Source organism: Chrysochloris asiatica, unplaced genomic scaffold (assembly GCF_000296735.1).
Source record: "Chrysochloris asiatica unplaced genomic scaffold, ChrAsi1.0 scaffold00005, whole genome shotgun sequence".
Taxonomy (NCBI): Eukaryota; Metazoa; Chordata; class Mammalia; order Afrosoricida; family Chrysochloridae; genus Chrysochloris; species Chrysochloris asiatica.
In genome coordinates this window covers 35,889,468-35,897,366 of record NW_006408523.1, presented here as the reverse complement: position 1 = coordinate 35,897,366, position 7,899 = coordinate 35,889,468, and the positions used below count along the sequence as shown (strand labels likewise).

Genomic DNA, 7,899 nt, shown 5'->3' with positions numbered 1-7,899 from the left:
TTGGAAGAAATAGTATATATTTTTACTTTTACTTTCCACTTCATATACACACAATATAAAAGCATAATTTGGTCAATTGGCCAAGAAAATGTGGTGGGCATCCAAGTATTAAGCACCCGATTTTGATAATGTACATAAGTTGTGATTATAACATCAATAAGAAGGAAAAAAAAAAAAAACCCACAGAAGGCATTAGTCCAAGATGTCTGTAATTTTTCAAATTATGATTTTAAAAGGAGTATAAAATATTGTACTACGGTAGTGGTGAAGTCTAGGTATGAGTATCAGAATAAGATACTAAAGTAGAAGCAATGGTACGACAGAACGGGAGGAGTTTAAGATACTGAAAACCCAGGGTACGAGAAAATCTATGTGGACATTAACATTAAGATTTGTAATAGGACCTGTAAGTGTGACCATAAGCTAACCTGAAAAGAGAAATAGTGAATGAGATATGACAGAAGTCTGTATACCACTGCAACAAAGGAGGACATAAAATAGTATAGTCAAAGTTTTTATGGTTTTTATTGTGATTCTTTTCTTTTAAAATGGAATGGAGAGGAAAATATCAAGCCAGAAATAATGATAATACTTACTAAGTAACTTTTAAGGAGCTCTGGTAGCGTAGTGGTTATGAATTGGGCTGATGACCTCAAGGTCAGCAGTTCAAAAGTACCAGCAGTTCCACAGGAGAAAGATGAGGGTTTCTTCTTCTGTAAAGATTTGCAGCCTTAGAAACCCTGTGTAGGGTTACTATGAGTCGGAACTGACTCCATGGTACTTAACAACAACAAGTAACTTTTCATCATTATATGCCCAGTACTGTTCCATGCGCTTTATATATAATTAATTTAATATTAACAACGACATTATTAGATGAGTACTATTGTTTTTATCTCTTCCATATGTGGAAATTAAGGCACAGAATATTTAACTATCTTTCCCAAACCACCCAGTTTATTCCTCAGCCTCATTCAGTCTGGTTCATGAACATGCTCTTAGTTAGTACCCATACTGCACCTTTAGGAGGCATAAAGGAAGCAGCTCTTTAGGAGACCCTAGTGCATGCACATGGTAATGAGCTCTGGTAGTGTAGTGGTTATGAATCGCGCCGCGAACCTTAAGGTCAGCAGTTCGAAACTACCAGCTGTTCCATGGGAGAAAGATGAGGCTTTCTGCTCCCATAGAGATTTGCAGCCTCAGAAACCCTATACAGGGTCTCTATGAGTCAGAACCAACTCCACGGCACATAACCACCAACCACCAGTGCACAAGGTCCTCTCCACTCCTCCCCTTGCTAGGCCTGTGTGTCTGACTCATTCCCCTCCAGGATAGTAAGGTGAGAAAAAGTTACATTGCCCTGCATGTAGTGAATTATGTAGGGTTTGGAATATAACAATGTTTTGGGAAGAACTTTTGAAGTTTCTCAAGTATGGTGAGAGGTGGAAGCCAAGTATGGTGATGTGGGGGACAAGCTTCATGAATCTAGTGGGGACCACCTTCATGAAGCTAGTGTGGGAGCAGCTCCATGAAACAGTTTCCTTTGAGACCTTTGCCTGCAATGCTATTTAGAAACAAGTAGCAAAGAGGCACAGTGGTGAAGCAATAGCCACTCTATAGGGAAAAAAAAAAAAGGCCAGATTTGGATGCATTATGTACCTGACTGGGACCCTGAGTCCACTTCTATTGTCTTCAACTTAATCAGACAGATACAACGGCGGCACCTCAGTCATCATGATGCCTGTCACTGGGAGAACCATTAACATGGTAGGTTACCTGCTTCAAGAAAGTATTTGAGATCACAGCTAGGAAATTCTTATCCTTTGCCTTTGTGGTTTGTGTGATAACATCAAACCTGAGACTTTCCTTGAACGTGAGAGAGTATTAATAGTTAAGGGTCAGTACGTCAACCCGTTTGTGCTAAGGGCCCAGTGCTCTATGGATAAAGCAGAGTACCTGCGCTACCTGGAACAGCCAGAAATGAGAGAAAAGAACTGGCACAACTGTGTGAAATGGTGTGAACATTGCTACATCTGAAAGCCTCACTGACTTTCTGATGGAAATGGGCTTCCACATGGACCATGAGTTTGTTGTTAGGGGACACTTATTCTGTTAGGGCACATCATGAAGATTATGGTTTACAAGATTTTCCACATCCTGGTGCCAGGGAGCAAAGACAACATTGAAGCCTTGTCAGTTTGTTATCTTGTGGAACTAAGTGTTGTTGCACCATTTGGGAAAATATGGTCTCTGATGATAAGATGAACTGTGCTGAGCAGCTGAAACATTTGGTTCACCTAGAGAAAACAGACTGCAAAAGGCTTATGTGGCAAAAAGGGACTGCTCACCATTGAAGCCTGTCCTCACCTGTTACAAAAAAGGAGTTATAGAAGTTCCACTTCCATCTGACCAGCCAGGCATTCTTCCCTCAGGAAGAAGAACAGTTAGAACTTGGTTCTTTGCCCTATTTTCTTCATGTGGTGATTTTACTTTTGTGACAGTACTTTTACTTAGTTATCTTTTTATTATTTATTTACACTTTTTCTGTGACTTGTTTGAAGGTTTGCCGATCAAATCTGTTTTCCACTCACTAATTCATACAGAGTTTGTTTCATCTCATTGATTGCAGTCCCCATAATGTAATATCACTCCTCCAACTTCTACCCTGTGTTTCCTGGTTCCATTCCTCCTCTTTTCCTTACTCTTCTTGTCTTCTGAACTTTGTTGTTGTCGTTGTCAGGTGTCTGAACTTTAACCTTGGGCAAATATTTACTTTTTGATTTCAAATGATAATTGTGTACCTCCCTAGTGTTACTGTTCACCTTATAGACCTGCCTATTGTTCCACTGAAAATTGAGTTACAGGTGAGTTCAGTTCCTGAAGGATAACTTAAGGGTCATAGCTTCAGGCGGTGACAGTCTTTTTAATGATGTGCTCAGGATTACTCAATAGTCTTCTAACAGAGGAGAAACTAGAATAATTGAGAAAAATCTTCAATTATTGTTTTTGTAGCATTTGTGAACTTGTATTTTAATACAAGTTCTGGTGTGGCACTAGACTTCTGGTGTGGTGCTGTGGATTAATGCGCTGGAATTCAAAGTTAGTTTGAACTGCAAAATGGGAGGTTCAAGCTCACCAGCCTCTCTTCAGAAACCTCACACAAGGTTGCTATGTGTTGGAATCCACTCAACAGCACTTAACAACAAAAACAAAACTTGATTATGCATGACAATTTTTTTCTTTATATTTATCCTATATTTCTTTTTCCTGCAATTGTTGATACCAGTTTAAACTACCATCTCTTCATTAAATCAATGTGATAATACAAATGCATGTAACTTTTACTAAATGTGCATGTATGTACTATATGCCAGGTGTTTCATATACACCACCAAAATCTTTGTGAGGCTGAGTGTAAATTATCCTTTATGTAAAGATGAGAATAAAAAAAAGCTATGCAATTTGTTCAATTCTCAGCTCTTGAATGGCTGCTTTGACATTCAGATCTAGGTCTGTCTGTTTTTACTGCCTGGTCTTTTTCATCTGAACTAAAAGCAAGTTCCTAAACTTTATGGCTTATTTATCATAGCAGACTGAAAGCAAACTAGTTATTGTGATTCTGAAATACAAAATATATATATATATTCCCCACATAAAAAGATTTAAAATCCACAACGTTAGGCTTTTGGAAAAATATTTATTTACTGAATAAACAAATCTATACCTCTTCAACTTTACGTGGCATAATAATACAATACATGAATGAAAATTACAAGTCCACCCCATAGTTTTTAGATCAGTAAGTTAGATAAAATATTCAATCAAACAATTTATTTTTTAAACATTGACAAATTGGTGGCACAGTCCCATATATAAAATCCTCCAAAAGACAATGTTTTATACATTTGTTAGCCACCTATCACAAGAATGGATCTAAGAACCACTTTCAAATTTGTATATTGTGTCAATCTTTTCTTTGATACAGTATGAATAATGTGATTTTTGCTTCTCAAATCACTTTTAGGCAGTCTTTCCTTTACTATAGCAATAAATTTAGTGTGGAAATATAGCTACTTTCTGGGGAAAAAAGTTAAGACACAGCAAAACATCTGCATGAGAATTTCATTTCTGTGAAGAATAGAAATCTCGTTGAGTCTAAAGCTTTGTAAATTCACAAGAACAAGGAAGTACACATAATATATCAAACTGTCTCTATATTCTTGGTAAACTTGACTGGGCTGATACACTTGAATGACCAAAATATACACTTTTTAAATTTACTTGTCACACAAAGTTGCTAAATAACGAATTAAATTATGCACTAGTTTCCAAAGAATATGAAGTGACATATAAAAAGAGATGCAGTTTCAAAACAGTAATTCTTATTTTTCTCTAAGGGGGAAAAAATCACTTTTTTTACATCAGCATAATCAATTGTAGTTAAATTTGTTTAAAAAATTAAGGTGTGGGAAATTTGACTTAACCAAGAAATAATTAATGAAAGAAGGGATCTCTTGGAGGGAAAGTTCAAAGCACATCTCTTTAAATTTTGTTCACTGCTTATAATGGCTAATATTATGTGTCAGCTTGGCTAGATTAAAATCATCCGTGGTCTGGAAAATAGTGTATATCATCACTCAGATTTTTAATCTGCTATGATCATCCAATCAGTTGGAAGAGATGTTTCTTTGGGAGTGTGGCCTTTTCAGGTGTTACTTTCTCTCAAGCCAGTGTTTGTGAAGTCACAACCTGACTTAGTGTTCTTGAGACTTTATGTTATCAGGAGGGACTAGTTCCTGGAAAAGGACATCATGCTTGGTAAATTTGAGTCAATGAAAACCAGGAAAGCCTTCAATGAGATGGATTGATAGAGTGGCTACACCAGTGGGCTTAAATGTTGCAATCATTGTAAGGATGATGCAGAGGCAGGTGGTATTTCATTCTGTTTTACATAGGATCACTATGAGTAGGAACCAATGAGAGGTCACCTACAATGTAAAATGTATTGCTATTAGTCTTCTTGCTTATCCATTCATGCATTATTCCAAATAAAATGTGCTTAGAAATGTATCTGCATACAAGTGGGTAACAGCAGACAAGTTTTCTCAATCATGTACTGTCTTAGGAAGGCTTCAAAAGCAAAGGGGTCCAATAAAAACAGTAGCTTCCAAAAGGGTCTGCTGTGACTTTTAAATTCAAGGCAAGGAGATCCGCTCAGAAGGTTATGATGACTATTTTCTGGGACTCCTAAAGGAATAACCTTGATCAATTTTTCCTAAGGACACAGTATGATCATAGGGACTTATTTTGAATTAGTGAGAAAATTCTACGTTGCATTAGTTAGAAAAAGGCCAGGAAATCCGTGCTAAGGAATTTTTTTTTTTTTTTTTTTTCTCATTACTATAGTGTACTTGCTCATTCTTGGAGGGTAGAAAAGGATGTCCTAAGAGAATTTCATTGAGAACCTTACCCATCCTTCCTACAACACTGATTTTATCCCTTCAGATTTCCCTTTGTTCCCTAATAGTAAAGAACATTGAAAATAATTAGCTTGAGTTGCTCGAGCATACGGAAACTGCCATTTTTTGAAACAGTTTAAATTAAAAAGTAACACTACCTTCAGAAATGGATGATGTTAAGTGCTATTAAGTCAGTTCCAACTCATAGTGACCCAGTACAGGGTTTCTAAAAAGTGTGTGGTGGGTTTGAACCACCAACCTTTTGGTTAGTGGTCCAATGCTTATCCTACAACATCACACTGTGAGTCTTAGATAAATCAAAACCAAACCAAGCCCACTGCAAATTGAGTTGATTTAGACCTATAGGGGCCCTATCGAGGATTTCAGACACTGTAAATCTTCATTCATCTTTCTCCCACAGAGCTGCTAGTGGGTTTGATCCACTGTCTTATGTTTAGCAGTCCATTGCTTATCCTACAGTGGAACCAAGCCTCTTCATTGTTGTTCTTAAGTACCGTGGAATTGGTTTTTGATTCATAGCAATCCTGTATAGGATTTCCAGGAGCAGCTGATGTGCTTGAACCACTAACCTTACAGTTAGCAGTTCTAATGCAAAACAAAGGTACCAGCAAAGGACTTCAACTAAGCAATTTATAACTTGAGTATTCCATCTGTTTTTCATCAACCTCTAACTGCTCAGTACAAACTGTTCTACCACAATACCGTTTCCAGCTCATTAACCTTGATACTACTCTTTTAAATTGTCTGACTCAAGAATCAATGTCTTATTAAGACATTTGGTCAATTAATTCAACTTCCCAAATGCCGAAAATAGTTACTGTTTCCTAACACATACATAATACTTGATATCTTTAGAGATATTTAGCATCAATAGCCTAAAAGATAAGTGAATATATTGTACAGAATTGAAATTACCAAAGAAATTCTATTTTTTTCAAATACTCATTTACTAAATACTTATTCAGTTTCTAATGTGATGTTACACTGTAATGGGATTCAGGGTCTAGTCAGCATAATTTTCACCAATTTATTTTTTGCTAGGCAGTGAATTAAAAGTGTCTATGAAAAAAGACACATTTCTCAAGCTCAAGAAGACAGTTCATAGTTAGGCACACTTTTGAAAGTATTTATTTTACGTGAGTTTAACCGAAGTCATGGACATGATGAAGTCATGTGGGAAAAATAATTTTAAGGAGTTATGCCAATGTTGGGTAGATTTTCCCTCATGTCGTGGTGTGGCACTGCAGGCTTATGTACTGGACTGCAAGGTTAGTTTGAACTGAGAGGTCAGTTGTTCAAGCTCCCCAGCTGCTTCTTGGAATCCCTATACAGGATCTGTATGAGTTGGAGCTGACGCTACAGAACTTAACAACATGTTTTTGTGTGTTTGTATATATGATTTTTCATATAGAGACAAAGTAAGTTTTTAAAGTAAAATTTATATTCCATTAATAAAATCTTTTAAAATTAGCTACGTAAATGCTCAATAAAAGTGCTGAAACATTATTGATGATGATTAAAAAGCTAAAGAGAAAGAGGCTGTTTACATAATTGTTTACTCAGTCATCACTCCTGAGTTTCCTACTGCTTGTTGTTGTTGTTGTTGTTAGTTGCCATGGAGATGGTTTGCACTCAAAACAACCTTATGCACAACAGAACAAAACACTGCCTGGTCTTTGCCATCCTCACAATTGTTAAGTTTGAGCCCACTGTTGCAGTCACTGTTCGAATCCATCTCCTTGAGGGTCCTTCCCTTTCTCTCTGACCCTTGCCTTTACCAAGCACAACGCCCTACCTTAGGGACTGATCCCTCCTGTTAGCATGTCCGAAGTATCAGAGATGAACTCTCTCCAGCCTGACTTCTAAGGATCAGTTTGGCTGTGTTTCTTCCAACAGGGATTTGTTTGTTCTGGCAGTATAGTACTTTTAATATTCTTCTCCAAACCCATAACTCAAATACACCAATTATTCTTTTTCATTGTCCAACATTCACATGCATATGAGGCTATTGAAAATACCATTTATCATGATGTTATTTATTGGTCCAGTTATGAGGACTTTTGAGTCTTTACAATAAGGTGCAAAGCATACTGAAGTCTTTGATATTTATTAGAAACTGTTTCAAGTCTTCTTCACTTTCAGCAAACAAAGTTGTATCATCTTCATATCGCAGGTTTTTAATAAATCTTCCTCCAATTCTTCTTCCTATAATCTAGTTTCTGGGATTATTTGCTCAGCATACAGATTGAGTTAGTCTGGTGGAAGAATAATCTTGACACACAACTATCCTGATTTTAAGACAATCAGTACCTGCTTGTTCTGTTGAAACAACTGCTTCTTGGTCCATGTACAGACTCCTCATGAGCACAATTTAGTGTTTTGGAATACCCAGTCTTCACAACTTAATGCACAGCTTGTC

The 7,899-nt window shown here is 36.8% G+C and overlaps 1 pseudogene; it reads left to right on the top strand.

The window, feature by feature from the left end:
* The first annotated feature begins 1,734 nt into the window (after positions 1-1,734).
* Positions 1,735-2,354, top strand: LOC102812950 (annotated as a pseudogene).
* Positions 2,355-7,899: the final 5,545 nt, after the last annotated feature.